The 14,684-nt window shown below is 43.2% G+C and overlaps 1 long non-coding RNA gene across 6 annotated transcripts in view; it reads right to left on the bottom strand.

Moving 5' to 3' along the window:
* The window catches only part of LOC109500879, a 70,283-nt gene that overhangs the window by 15,674 nt on the left and 39,925 nt on the right, over positions 1–14,684 (bottom strand). For 3 of the 6 annotated variants that reach the window (XR_006599687.1, XR_006599692.1, XR_006599691.1), the window contains one exon: positions 10,963–11,246. The exons of the other annotated variants lie outside the window; for them this stretch is intronic. This is a non-coding gene — a long non-coding RNA (uncharacterized LOC109500879). Of the gene's footprint in view, positions 1–10,962; positions 11,247–14,684 lie in introns of those variants that run through there. 6 annotated transcript variants of the gene reach the window in all.

The raw sequence follows: 14,684 nt of genomic DNA, 5'->3' as shown, positions 1-14,684 counted from the left end.
TCCCCTTCAGATTATTCACCACATTGATATTAACGCCATTTTACATTAGAGGAAAGAGGTACAGAGTGGTAAAGTAACAGGCTTAAGGTCACTCAGCTAGTTAGGCAGCAGAGCCCAGAACATTCTTATATAAGTCTTTTTGTGGACATATGTTTTTATTTCTCTTGGGTAAATGCCTAGAAATTTAATTGCTGGTTCAGAGTATGAGCACGAGCTCCTCTATGAAAAACTAACTGCCAAACTGTTTTCCAAAATGGTGTATGAGTGTTCCAGTTGCTCCACATCCTCATCAACATTTGGTGTTGTCCGTATCTTGTTTTTAGCTATTCTAGTGGGTGTGTTTAATTTGTTTTAATTTGTATTTCCCTGCTGACTAGTGACAATGAGCCCTTTTTGATGTGCTTACCAGCCATTTGTATATCTTCTTATATGAAGTATCTGCCCATTCTCTTTAATTGGGTTACTGTTCTTATTAAGTTTCAGAAATGTTTTATACTTGATTGATAACATTCTTTGTTTTGCAATACTTTCTCCCAGTCTGTGGTCTACCTAGTCATTTTTCTCAAGGGCGCAGAAATTTTTATTTTTTATTTTTTTTAAAAAAAATTTTTTTTTCAACGTTTATTTATTTTTTTGGGACAGAGAGAGACAGAGCATGAACGCGGGAGGGGCAGAGAGAGAGGGAGACACAGAATCGGAAACAGGCTCCAGGCTCTGAGCCATCAGCCCAGAGCCCGACGTGGGGCTCAAACTCACGGACCGCGAGATTGTGACCTGGTTGAAGTCGGATGCTTAACTGACTGCGCCACCCAGGCAAAGGGCGCAGAAATTTTTAATTTTGATATGATCTAATAGATTGATATTTTTCTTTTATAGCTATTGTTTTCTGTAAGCTGTCCAAAAACACCTTTGACTACTCAGAGATTGTGAAGATATTCTCCTATTTATCCTTCTAGAAGCTTTATGGCTTATCTTTTACATTTAGGTCTATGATTTCTCTCAAATTAATGTTTATGTATGGTGTGAAGTGCTGGTCAAAGTTCATGGTTTTTAAAAAATTTTTTAATATTTATTTATTTTTGAGAGAGAGACAGAGCACAAGTGGGGGAGGGGCAGTGAGGGAGAGGGAGAGGGAGACAGTACAGAGCCCGATGCAGGGCTCGAACCCACAAGATGTGAGATCATGACCTGAGTCAAAGTTGGATGCTTAACCAACTGAGCCACCCAAGTGCCCCAAAGTCCATGTTTTTAGTATGGAAATCCAACTGTCACAGCATCATCTGTTGAAAAGCCTATCGTCCCATAGAAGTGAGTTGGCCATACTGTCAAAAATTACTTAGCCATAAAAATATAGGTCTTTTGCTAGATCTTCTTTTAGTTTTGATGTCTATACCTATCCTTACCCCAATACCCTAGCTCCTCAATTACTGTAGCTTTAAAGTAAGTAAGTTTTGAACACAGACAACTTGAGTTCCCTCATTTTGTTCTTCTTTTCCAATCTTGTTTTGGTTATTCTAGATGCTTTGCTTTCTTATACACTTTAGAACTGGTTTCCATACACACACACACACACACACACACACACACACACACACACACCTACTAGGACTTTGGGATTTCACAGAGCTAGGTAGGTATAAAAGGAAAAACCCAATTCTTCCCTACTATGTCTTTCTTCCCTGTGAGTCTACTTTACACAGAACACTTCATGTCTGACACTTCTGGTCACCAAATGTGTGGGGTTTTTTCCCCACAATAACAAGCAAGTCTTGGATACCAGCAGAGTATCCTACAATTTAACTCAATTCTGACCCTACCTACCTGGAGATAACATCAGGTAAGGGCTCAATCTCACAAGACTGCCCCCCCTTCAGATGCCAGTTAAAACCTGTGCTTCTTAGTGACCACTATGAATCAGAGCTTCCAAAGACCCCTTCTTCAGGTTCGATTAATTTGCTAGAACTCAGGGAAACACTTACTTATATTTACCAGTTTATTAAAGGAGACAGATGAACATCCAGATGAAGAGATACTTGGCACAAGATGTGAGAGGGTCCTGAGGGCAGGAGATTCTGTCTTCATGGAGTTGGGGTGTGTCACCCTCCTAGCATGGATGTGTCGGCCAGCTTAGAAGCCCTTCAGACTCCATACTATTGGGATTTTATGGAGGCTTCCTCACATAGGTATGCTCAATCATTAACTGTTTCTAGCCTGTCTCCCCTCTCTGGAGGACAAGGGATAGGGCTACAAATCCAAGCTTCTAATCAGGGCTTGGTCTTTCCGGTGACCAGCCCCCACCCGGGAGACCACCCAGAATTGCCTCATCAGAACAGACAATGCTCCCAGTTTTCTTATCACTTAGGAAATAACAAGGGTTTTAAGAGCTCTATGCCAGGAACCAGGATGAATTCCAAATACATATTTCTTATTACACATTACAAAAACATGCTTCACTTCAGTTTGTTTCTCTGCTTGTGTACCAATCCTCTCCAGCTTCTTTCCTGTCACAAAAGGAAGGATTTCTCCACATTTTGAGGGCTAACTCCTCTGCCAAACTTTTGATTTCATCTCAGTCTGGCCTATCTGTCCTTTTGTTCTTTCTCCAACATTTCAAGCCCTCCTTCACCAGTGGCTCCTGCCCTGTCTTCACACTTTCCTGTGTGTGTGTGTGTGTGTGTGTGTGTGTGTGTGTGTGTGTGTGTTCTTTTTAATCTTGAATTAAATTCAGGGGTGCCTGGGTGGCTCAGTCAGTTAAGCACCCAACTCTTGATCTCAGGTCATCATCTCATGGCTCATGAGTTCGAGCCCCACACTGGGCTCCGTGCTGAACCTGCTTGGTATTCTCTCTCTCTGCCTCTCCTCCACCTCTCCTCCGCTCATGCTCACGCTCTCTCTCAAATTTTGAATTTGAATTATTTATTCAAAAACAAATAAATAAATAATTTTTTTTTTTACAATCTTGAATTAAATTCAAATGACCTTTAGTACCCTTCCACCCCTGTCTTCCCCTTCCAGATTCTCTCCGGTCACATATAACTGCTGCCTTCCCTTCCCACATGTCTGCTTATTTCTTTAAACCTTGTAGTAGAGGGTCCACCTTCTGTCAGTTTCCAGAAGTTCTCAATTATGAATTCCAACCTACCAGACCCAATGATTCATCCGTCTTCAGGTTCTCCTGTCTGTGGTGCTGTGCTCCGGTGACTTTCTCTGTCTCCTCGGTGGCCCTCTCTCTGCCTGTGACTGCTTCTCCTTCCTTTATAGCCATTCCTGCCATTGTTTGGTGGCTTCAAGAGAGACTAGAAGCCATCAGACAAATACCCCCAACTTCCCACCTGCAGATCTGAAAAACCATCAATTTCCTGGTCAAAATGGAACATTTGTCTCTTCCTTGACCCACAGCAGTTGCTCCAACTTGAAGGAAATCCCATCTTTTCCCACCTTCTCAGGGACCTCTCTCTAACAATTAGCTTCACTTGTTCTTGAATCTTAAACCTCTGCTCTGCTGTTCTTTCTCAACATCACGAAAACACTGTCTCCATCTCTTTTTTTAAAAATAGCCTTATTTTCACTTCCTCTTATACCTCGTTTACAGCGAAACTTTCTAAAAGAGTTGTGTGCGCCCACTGTCTTCTCTTACATCCTTTTTGGTCACTCTTCAGTCCTCTAAAATGAGACCTTTGTTTCCAGTGTGTCAGTAGAAAAACCTCACCAAGGGTGCCAATGATCTCCTTGTTGTGAAAATCCCTTGGACCTTTGTGACCCCTTGACTTATTCTTGATAGCGTTGACATGGTTCACCACTTCCTCCTCCTCCTGCATCCCCCCTCCCATGACAGCTTCCTCTCTGCACCATGGACAAGTGTCTCCTTTGGATTCTGTCCTGGGCTTCCTTCTTTTCTCAGTTTCCCTGAGTGATCTCACCTATTCCTTCACTCCACGACTATTTATTTAAAAATTATTTTTCATTTTATTTATCTGAGAGACAGAGAGAGGGTGTGCACACAGGAAAGAAGGGACAAGAGGGGGAGAGAGAGAATCTTAAGCAGGTCCACACTCAGCTCATCCCATGACCCTGGGATCATGACCTGAGGCAAAACCAAGACTCAGACACTCAACCAACTGAGCCACCTAGGCACCCCCACAAGTATTTATTGAGCACCCACTGTAAGTAGGCACTGATCTAAGCCCTAAAGATACACAAGTGCCTGCTCTCATGGACTTGACAGTTGCCAGTGGTATCAATTCCATCTGGATACTGATGACATATAAATTGGCCTCTAGCCCAGGTATCTCTCTTTTGTCTACTTGGTCTGCTTGGCCATTCCACATACATCTCACATTCAGTTTTTCCAAAGCTAAAATTTCTATCCTCAGCCCACCTCCAGACCAGCTCCTCTTCCTATCTCAGTCATACAAGCCACAAAGTGCTCACCATCGTTGTTCACTATTGTTGATTCTTCACTTTCCTTCTCCTCCTAATATAATTTATAAGCAAGTCCTATCAATTATACCTTCTAATCATCTGAGGTGCCTCTGGAATCCATTCACTGATCTTCATGCCCAACACCATTGCTCTAGTTTAGGCCAGCATCCCCGCCCCTTTCCAACAGGTCCCTCTAGTCTTGATCATCTCCTCACCCCACCCCATTTTCGATCCATTGTCTGCACTATGGCCAGAGTCATTTTCTAGTGTTACTCTGATCACAAGCCCTCCCTGCTTAAAATTCCTCGTTGCCTTTAAAATAGAAGCCGACCCCTTTAACATGGCCCAGAGAGCTCCTGCCTACCTCTCCATCCCATCTTTTCCTACTACCCTCCTCCATCTCAACTCTCTTGCCACACAGACCTTCTCTCCCAGGGCCTGGGTATGCCATGGTCCCTCACACCTCCTAGACTTCAGAAGTGCTCCACTGCTAGCCTGAAACCCTTCCCCACTCAGAAGCCCACCCCTTCACCTAGCTAACTGCTACCTACTCCAGTCTCAGTTTAAATGTTACTTCCAGAACACTTTCCTTAAAATCTCTAGTCTGTATTTCAGTGCCATCCTGTCCTATCCATCATAGGATGATTTTTTTATTTCTTTTGTTGTTCTCTGTGCCCTTTCCCCTCCCCTATTGGACTCTAAGCAACAGGAAGGTAGCGACAAGGTCTATGTCACACATGTCGTGTTGTATTCCCGACTTTTAGAAAGTACCAGTCAACACATATTTGTCAAATGAATGAATAATTTCTTGCCCTTCTCCTTCTGCCTTCTAAATATGGACATTGTTTAAGATTCATGTCTCTGAGCTTTGCTCAATTTTCTTCTTTCTCGCTGATTCCTATGACTTCAGTGATCAGGTCTGCATGAAGAAGTCTCAAATCTACCCACATGCTGGATATCTCTGAGCACCAAGTCTGCATTTCCAACGTTATGCTAGACATTCATGCCTGTAGGGTTTTTTCATCACCTCAGATAAAGGATATAAAACATTAAAAGCATGAAGGATATATATTCAAGGATGTGTAATGTAACATTGTCTATAATATTGAAAAATTGGAAGCAACACAAATACCCATCAAGAGAGAATTGGGCAAATAAATTCCAATCCTACTGTAGAGCCTTAGAAAGACTAAAAAGATTTATATACTGACATGAAAAGATGTCCTTGATATACTGTTAAGTAAAAAAGCAGGTTTCAGAATGATATAGTTTCGTTTCATCTTATTCAATTATTCAACATGCATAGATCGAGCATCTACTACGTGCCAGTGTCTATTCCAGGTGTTAGGGGTGTACAAAGACCAAGACAATGTCTTTGCATTTAGAGAGCTTTCAAGACAGACAATAAACCAATTATACATATATGAAATGTCAGGTGATGATAAGTGCTATGAAGAAATAGCATTTGGGGCACCTGTCTGGCTCATTCAGTAGGATATGTGACTCTTGATCTCAGGATCATGAGTTCAAGTCCCATGTTGGGCATGGATCCTACTAAAAAAAAAAAGAAGAAGAAGAAGGAGAAGGAGACAGAGAAGGAGAAGGAGGATAAAAAGGAGAAGGAGAAGAAAGAAAAGAAAACAAATAGTGTTATGAGATGTGCTATTTTAGGTGGGTGGTCAGGGAGGGCCCTTCTGAAATAGTGACAGTTGAGCAGAATCCTGAAAAGAGTGAGGACAGGAATCTTGTGAATATTTGAGGAAAGGACATTCCAATCAGAAGCTCAGCCACCATGAGGCGCATCATAGTAGCAAATTTAGGTGGTCCTAGAAATAGCCAGGAGACTTGTGCAGCTGGGACAAGTAAGGGGAGGAGAGTAATAGGACATGGGGCCACACAGCCAACCTGGACCCAGGCCCAGGCTCTGGAGTCAATTTTAAGTGTGATGGAAAGTCAGTCTTTGGAGATGTGTCTGTTACAATATGTTGGTGTCTCATTGAAAAAGTTAGAAAAATATACACCAACTGTTATCAGAAAATATTTCTGGGACATGGGATTACAGGACACTTTCATTTTTCAAAACCATACCCTGTTGTGTTTGAATATTTTATAGTGAGTGTATATTAATTCAGTAATCAGAAAAGGAAATGATGATTTAAAACATTTGTGCATACCTTTGATTCATCAACTCCCTTTCAAGATAAGCATCCTTTTAAAAAGTTAAATTCATAAAAATGTATGTATAAGGATGTTCATTAGGGTGTTTGGGTGGCGCGGTCAGTTAAGTGTCTGACTCCAGCTCAGGTCATGATCTCATGGTTTGTGAGTCCGAGCCCTGCGTCAGGCTCTGTGCTGACAGCTCAGAGCCTGGAACCTGCTTCGGATTCTGTGTCTCCCCCTCTCTCTGCCCCTCCCCGACTTATGCTCTGTCTCTCTCTCTCAAAAATAAATAAACATTAAAAATTTTTTTTTAAAAAAGGATGTTCATTATAGTGTTATTTACCAAAAACTGGAAATAACTTAAATGTTCAACAATAGAGAAGTGATTGACTAAATTATGGTAAATTATACAATGAAATAGGAGTCCCTGACAAAGTACATCAGAGAATATCACCCCAGGCTCAAAGCCTAGTTCAATACTCAACTCTGAAATCTTTTCTGGACACATCTGCCTAAAACGACCTCTTCCTCCTTGAACCTTATTTGTGCCTATTGTCTATTGCACTCTTCTGGCCCTTCCCACATACTATTCCATTATGGAACAACAAATTTAGTCCACACTTGGCTCACCATAAGCTTTGCTAATGGAAGGAGAGCAGGCAGAACAATTCCAAACAAAAGATAATTCATTCCTTTATAAACACATCACACCATTTATTTTGCAGTAGATTCACCATTCTAATTAGCTTTCCTTATGCTAATATGAAAAGTAATGAGCTTCTCCCAACACATGCACAGGTGGCAAAGACCAGAGACCCAGAAAAAGACTGAAGAGTGAAGTTCTTCTGGGTGGGCCCCCGGAGTCGACAACCAGCCCTGGGGTCCAGAGTGTTGTCAGGGCCCCTTCCCCTGCACAATCACCATGCCCAAATCACTGAGAGACTGGAATACACGCTTCTCCTCAGGTTTTTGTGTCCTGGGTTCTGGGCTTGCAAGGCTGGGCTACCTGAGCTCAGTGATGAGCCCCCGTGTGTGTGTGTGTGTGTGTGTGTGTGTGTGTGTGTGTGTGTGTTTCTCCTGGCCTGGCCTAGCCTTGGAGCAGTGAAATAGCCCCTACTGAGTCACGGCAGGGGGAGAGGGCTTCTTCCACCAATCTGTGTGGCCTCACAGCTGACTTAGCAGCTCCCACAGAGGCGAGGACACAGCCTTTCCACCCACCCCACAGTGGGCAGGGGGGGAAGGGGGCAGGACTGCCCTCAAGAAAAAGGAGCCACAGTAACTCGCTTATCCCACAGCCATCCCAAACTTTCTTTTGTGTGACATGAGGGCATACTGGGGAAGCCTCTTCCTCCTGGCAGCCCTGAGAGGCAGGGAGGATTTACTACCAGGTAGGGCATTTGAAGGGGCCTGTCCATAATACCCCTGTTTCCTGCCCAGGCTTCTGCCAACTGACAACTCATGGGTTACACAGGAGTTAACCAGTTGAGGGCATATTTTTTCCTGCTGAGCCCTGGCACTGGTGGTTGTGTTTTTCTTAGGGTTGCCTAATTGTTGTTGTTGTTTTGTTTTGTTTTGTTTTGTTTTGTTTTGTTTTGTTTTTTAGGGCTGCCTAATTCTGAAGCCTAGAAAGGTCCTCTACATTGATGGTTAGTCTCTTAAACTTTTTATTGATCCCAAAATGAGTGGTTGGGTGCCCTGTTCAACACCCTGTGCACTAACTCACCAGCTCTTGTTATGAAAAAGAAGGGGAAGAAATTTGGGGTTTGTGGGTTTTTGTTTTAGGGGGTTGTTTGCCTTTGAAAATTCCCAGGAGAAAAAAAATCTATTGCTACAATGAATCTTTTTCCTTTGCCTCTCTCCCCCCACCCTCTTCTCTCAATCCCTCCTTTCCCTTCTCACATTCCTACCTCTCCTTCCCCATTTGCCAGTTCAGCCCAGAAGTTCTCTCTCCCCCCTCCGGGCTTCCTATCTCACCTCCCCACCCAGACAGGAGATGGGGGTGGTTCTAACAGGAGAGGAGGGGCTATAATGCCCCACAGATCCAAGGAACCAGCACTCTTGTCTCTTGTCACCTGACTTGGGCACCATCCCATGGTCGCAACTCCCTCTGAATCGAAAGAATTCTAAATTGTTTTAAATTCCTTAAGAAGGCAGAGTTCACAGTCCCACTGGCTGAAGCACTCACAATCAATCCTTTCCATGAGCCAACATGGTGCCTCTCACAGTGGGATCTGGGAGGCCAGAGCTAAAACAAAACAGAACAAAACAAAACAAAACAAAACAATCCCTCCCTCCATATCAAAACAAAACAAAACAAAACCAAAAAACCCTCATTCCAGAGTCCCTTTGTTCAGCTAAACAAAGATTTAGGTGCCAGGCTCTATGCCTGGGCAGAAACCCAAAGGTAGAGACATCTTGCTCCGAGGGAGTTCAGTCTGGCTTCTCATAGCTAGACTTTTCTGGCGCACACCTGGTCACTGGCCAGCAGCATGAAACCACCTTCCTGCCTCAGCCTCCGATAGACATGGCAATTCTGCTTTCTTGCAGAGTCATAGGATCTGTAGACATCCCAGTAACAGAAATGGAAACTGAGGTCCAGAAAGGAGAAACATCCCGAGCAGGTCACACAGCTGGTGGCTGTGTTGGGCCTGGGCCGGGGCCCATTTCCTGTTTCCCCGACATCACCCTGCCTCCTGGGCATTCCTTTGAGCCGATGAGCCAGGCAGAATCCATGACAGCTGGCTGCTTCTGGGTTTGGCCTGATTGTACCCTCCCCTTGGAAGTTGTCCAGATAAACTTCCCAGCATGCCGAGAGGCTCAGCAACTCCCAACTTGGAAGGACAGGAGTTCTCTGTGAGGACCAGAGCCAAAGAAACTCAGTCAAGTTAGCACTGATAGTGTTTTTTGGTTATGTATACAGATACATAAATATTAGACCATGGTTAATGTACTGCACTGAACCAGCAAAATAAATGTGTTTTGAGACGTGCTCAAAACTTTGAAAGGCACTGATGTAGTTAGAGAGTGATTCATCCAAGGGGAAGCAGCCATTCCTGGAAGAATCAAAACTGGAATCCAAGCGTCACTGGCCAATGCTCCCTCTGTCATACCACACTGCTTCATGTAGTCAGGAAACATTAATTCTATTTCTTAGAGGAGAGAAGAGTAGAAAAGAGATGGATTATCCTGGTCAAGTCAGTTCCTCCTGAGTCAGGATATGGCCACCTCATGACATTCTTCTTTCGTCAGACTAACCATTCCCCCTGCTTCAAGTTCTGACTCACTATATGGTATTGCTATGGGTTAAGTGCTTTGCATAAATGATTTTGGTTAATTCATGCATCAAGCAAATGAAGCAGACATTAATGCCGCTGTTTTCCAGATGACAAAAATGAAGCTCTGAGTTAAGCAAAACACACCCGAAGACACAGAGCTGGTAGTGGTAAACACAGGATTCCAACTCATGCCTGCTGAATTCCGGTGCCCAAGTCCTTCACCCCATATTTCTGACCCCAGATTGTGTGGCTTTCCCACAGCAAGTAATTCTCCAGTTCTCTGGGGATATCAACTGGGTGTCCTATAATTCAATTCAATTCTAACTCTCACTACCCAGGTCAAGTACTCCGTCCCACAAGACATCCCCCCACCTCAGATGCTACTCACAAGTAAAGGGTCCCCAGGTGACCCACACTTCTGCCCATGTGGCAACAAATCAGAGGTTCCCATAACCCTCGATTTCAAGAACTTGCTGTAATAGCTCACAGAGCTCAGGGAAACACTTTAGGTACTATTAAGGGTTTATTATGAAAGATACAAATGGATAACCAGATAAGAGGGATGTAGAGCGAGGTCCAGATCTGTCCTGAGTGTGACACCCTCCTGGCACCCTCCTGGAACCTGGAGCCTGGATTCACCAACCCGGAATCTCTCTGAACCCGCTCATTTAGAGTTTTTATGGTTCCATTACATAAGCATGCTTGATTAAATCATTGACCTTTGGTGGATAACTCAGTTTCCAGCCCCCGGGCTCCTGGAGGTCATGAGTGGGGCTGAAAATTCTGACCCTCTGATCACATGGTCAGCTTCTGGGGTTTGCAGCCTCCGCCCTGCAGGTGTCACCTCATTAGCATAACTCAGCTGTGGTTGGATGGGGCTTATTATAAATAACAAAAGACTCTCCTGCCACCCCCATCACTCAGGGAATTTACAAAGCTTTTTAGGAGCTCTATCCCAGGAACTGGGGATGAAGACCAAGTATAAATTTCTGGTTATGTTGTAGCCTGGTGCAGGTGTGCAAGAGCGCGTGGCTCCAGGGGTCCCAAACAGACCAGGTTCGGCCACTCTTCTGCTGACAAAATCCAAAGGCAGAGAGACAAGCAGTGGTGAAACAAGAAAGGAATTTATTTCAGCAAGGCCAGCACCGGGAAGACTGTGGACTAGAGTCTCAAAGACTGTCTCCAAAGTGCCGAAAACACTTCCAGGTTTATATGAGGAAAATGTGGGGCAAAGGTCGGTGGGAATGTGCAGGCGGGCAGTAAAGGTCAGGTCGGCCATTGTCTTGGGGTCAGTCATGCAGGGTCTTGCTGGTTCAGTGCGGTACTTAACTGCTGGGGGGGGTAGTTTAGTTTCCTATCAAGGGATGCCTTGCCCACAGGGTCTTTTGCCTGAGTTAAAAGATAAGCCACAAAGAAGAACTTAATCAATTAGAAAGTACAGACTGAGGTCAAAATGGAGTTAGTTGAAGTCCTCTTTCAATATTACAAATATCACAGCTGTTAACTGCTAAGTGCACTGTGCCTCACAGAAAATTTCTCTGCACAAACTCAGACTTTGTGGCTGGGAAATGTCCTGGATTGGGGGGAATGTACCCACAGATGGTAATACATAGCTAATATTTATTGAGCATTTATTCTATGCTGACCACGGTGACGGGCACTTTACATTCATTACCTCATTAAATCTTCACAACCCTATGAGAGTAAATACTAGTATTATCTGCAATTTACAGATAGCAAAACTGAACCTCAGAGAGAGGTCATCAAGAAATAACTTATTTGAGATTATGCTGGAAATGCGAGGATATGTCACTATTAAATAATCCGTTCATATAAAGCACCATTTGAACGGGTCTAACGAGAAAAACATGTGATTTCACCCTAAATGATAAATAAAGCTTCCGACGAAATCCAAAAAGTGGTGCAACCATCGTGGAAAACACCGTGGCAATTCCTGAAAAGGCTAAAGATAAGATCCAGTAATTCCACTCTTCGTACAGACTCAAGAAATCAAAACACCCAGGGGTGCCTGCGTGGCTCAGTGGGTTAAGTGTCCGACTTCAGCTCGGGTCATGTTCACACGGCTCATGAGTGTGAGCCCTGCGTCGGGCTGGGAACCTGGAACCTGGAGCCTGGAGCCTGCTTCAGATTCTGTCTCCCTCTCTCTCTGCCCCTCCCCAGCTCATGTTCTGTCTCTCTCTCTCTCCTTCAAAAATAAATAAACATTAAAAGAAAATTAAAAAAAAAGAAATCAAAACATACATCCACACAAAAACTTGAACAAAGATATTCATAACAGCCAAAATGTCGAAACAATCTAAATGTCCACCAGCAGATGACTGGGTAAGATGACTGGGAGATCACCATGTAGCAGACTATTATTTGTATATAAAAAGGAATGACGTTCTGAGACACAGTACAACACGGATGAACCTTGAACGCGTTATGCCAAGTGAAAGAAGCTGGTCAAAAAAGACCACATATTGTATGATTCCATTTATATGAAATACCCAAAATAGACAAATTCATATGGACAGAAAGTGGATCAGTGGTTGTCTGGGGCCGGAACAGGCATGAAGCCTGCCGCAGAATGAGAAATGACTGCTAATGAGTATAGGGTTTCTTTCTGGGATGCTAAAAATACTCTAAAATTAGATTGTGGTGATGGGTTTGTACGACTCTGATTGTACTGAAAACCACTGAACCGTGTGAACTTTAAATAGGTGAATTTTATGGCATTTGAAAGCTATCACAATAAAACATTTAAAAGGGGAAGAAGGGCGCCCGGCTGGCTCAGTGGGAAGAGCATGTGACTCAATGTCCAGGTCTTGAGTTCGAACCACACATTGGGCAGAGAGATTACTTTTAAAAAGAGAGAAAGAGAGATAGAAGAAAAAGGAAGAAAAGACAAAGAAGCAATCCAGCTCCCCTACTGAAAAGACCAAATGAAGAGGCCCCGTGGAGAGAAGAGGACCTATAACTACTTGTGGAAGGAGAGAGGCCTTCCCAGTATCCAAATCAAGTCTTTTTTTTTTAAGCTGTATTTATTTATTTTGAGAGAGAGAGAGCAGGGGAGGGGCAGAGAGAGGGAGAGAGAGAATCCCAAGCAGGGTCTGCACTGCCAGTGTGGAGCCCGACTGGGGGCTCAGAACTCACTAACGGTGAGATCACGACCTGAGCTGAAATCAAGAGTCCAATGCTTAACTGACTGAGCCACTCAGGCACCCCCAAATCAAGCCTTTTTAAACAACTCCAGCCCCAGCCGCCCAGCACTGCAACCATACAGGAGGACCCAAGCAAAAATAGCAAAACTGCCCAGCTGAGTCAAATCTACACACGGAACTGTGGAAGCTAATAAAACAAATCTTATTTTAAGCCACTAAATTTCAGAGTGGTTTGTTATCCATCCATAGATAACCGAAACAGCCACTTGGGAAAAGGTATCACGGACTCCAAATGGGGCAGAGATCCGAATGCCAAACCTGAAACATGAGTACTAGAAGAAAACACGGGCACCACCTTCTACAACCTGTGTATGGGGAAAATCTTTCTAATTATGTCTCCAAATGAAGATGCAATAAAATAAAAGATTGATACATTTAATTACTTAAAAAATTTAAGGTTTCGCAGGACAAACAAATCAACAAAATCAAAAATCAAATGACACATTTATAGAACAGATTTACATCACAATCCCACAGATAAGCGATCAAAATCTCTAATATATCAATGGTTTTTTCAATTGAGGGAAAAGGATCAAAAATCCTCCAGAAGAATGGGCAAAATTAACAACAGTAGAAAGATACAAAACTGATCCTGAAACAGGAACAAATGTTCAACCTCATTCATAATAAGGGAAAGGCAAATTAAAACCATACTAAGATAGCATTTCTCCCCCATCAGATGGGCAAAAATTCAAAATCTTGACAATATTTTCTGCTGATGAAACAGGCACTTATCTATTGCCAATGAGAATGAAAAATGGTCCAATTGAGGGGCATCTGGATGGCTCAGTCAGTTAAGTGTCCAACTTTGGCTCAGGTCATGATCTCACAGTTTGTGAGACTGATCCCCCCATCAGGCTAGGCTCTCTGCTGTTAGCATGGAGCCCACTTGGGATCCTCTGTCCCCGTCTCTGCCCCTCCCACACTCGTTCTCTCTCTCTCTCAAAATAGGTAAATAAACTTAAAAAAAAAAAAGATACAACTCCTATGCAGAGGAATTTGGCAATATGTAACAAACCAGGATACAGTCACTCTTTGACAAAATCGTCCCACTCCTAGGAATTTACCCTGAAGGTACACGTCCAACAATTTAAAAACTATCCATGTACTAGGTTGTTCATGCAACATTATTTGTAATTTCAAAAAATATACATATATTAATACCTTAAATACCCAGACATGGAAGATTGGTTACATAAACGATGACATCTGGTTGGAGTACTATAGAGTACTATTTAAAAAAAATGTGGTAAACTCTACAACCTGATTTCCAGAATATAGTAAATGAAAAATGCAGAGTGCAAAAACAATTGTAAATAATATACTTCTGCACAGAAGACCAAAGGGAATAAGAAAACATAAGTGTTAAATTTTGAAAAGCGAAAAAAACCACACACACACACACACACACACACACACACACACACACACACACACATCAAAGGCAAATCGGAAAACCATGAAGTGGAATACCTACAAGGGGTGGGGGATACCGGGTAAAGGGCGGGGGGGTGAGGACGCCTCTCTGGGTATACCTTTGTGGACAGTTTTTATTCTTGCGAAGTAGGTTAATGTGCTACATATTTAAACAAATGAATTAAAT

The sequence above is a fragment of the Felis catus genome, chromosome B3, assembly GCF_018350175.1.
Source record: "Felis catus isolate Fca126 chromosome B3, F.catus_Fca126_mat1.0, whole genome shotgun sequence".
Lineage (NCBI taxonomy): Eukaryota > Metazoa > Chordata > Mammalia > Carnivora > Felidae > Felis > Felis catus.
Note: the sequence above shows the minus strand (reverse complement) of the source record. Positions and strands in the feature narration are given on the sequence as shown.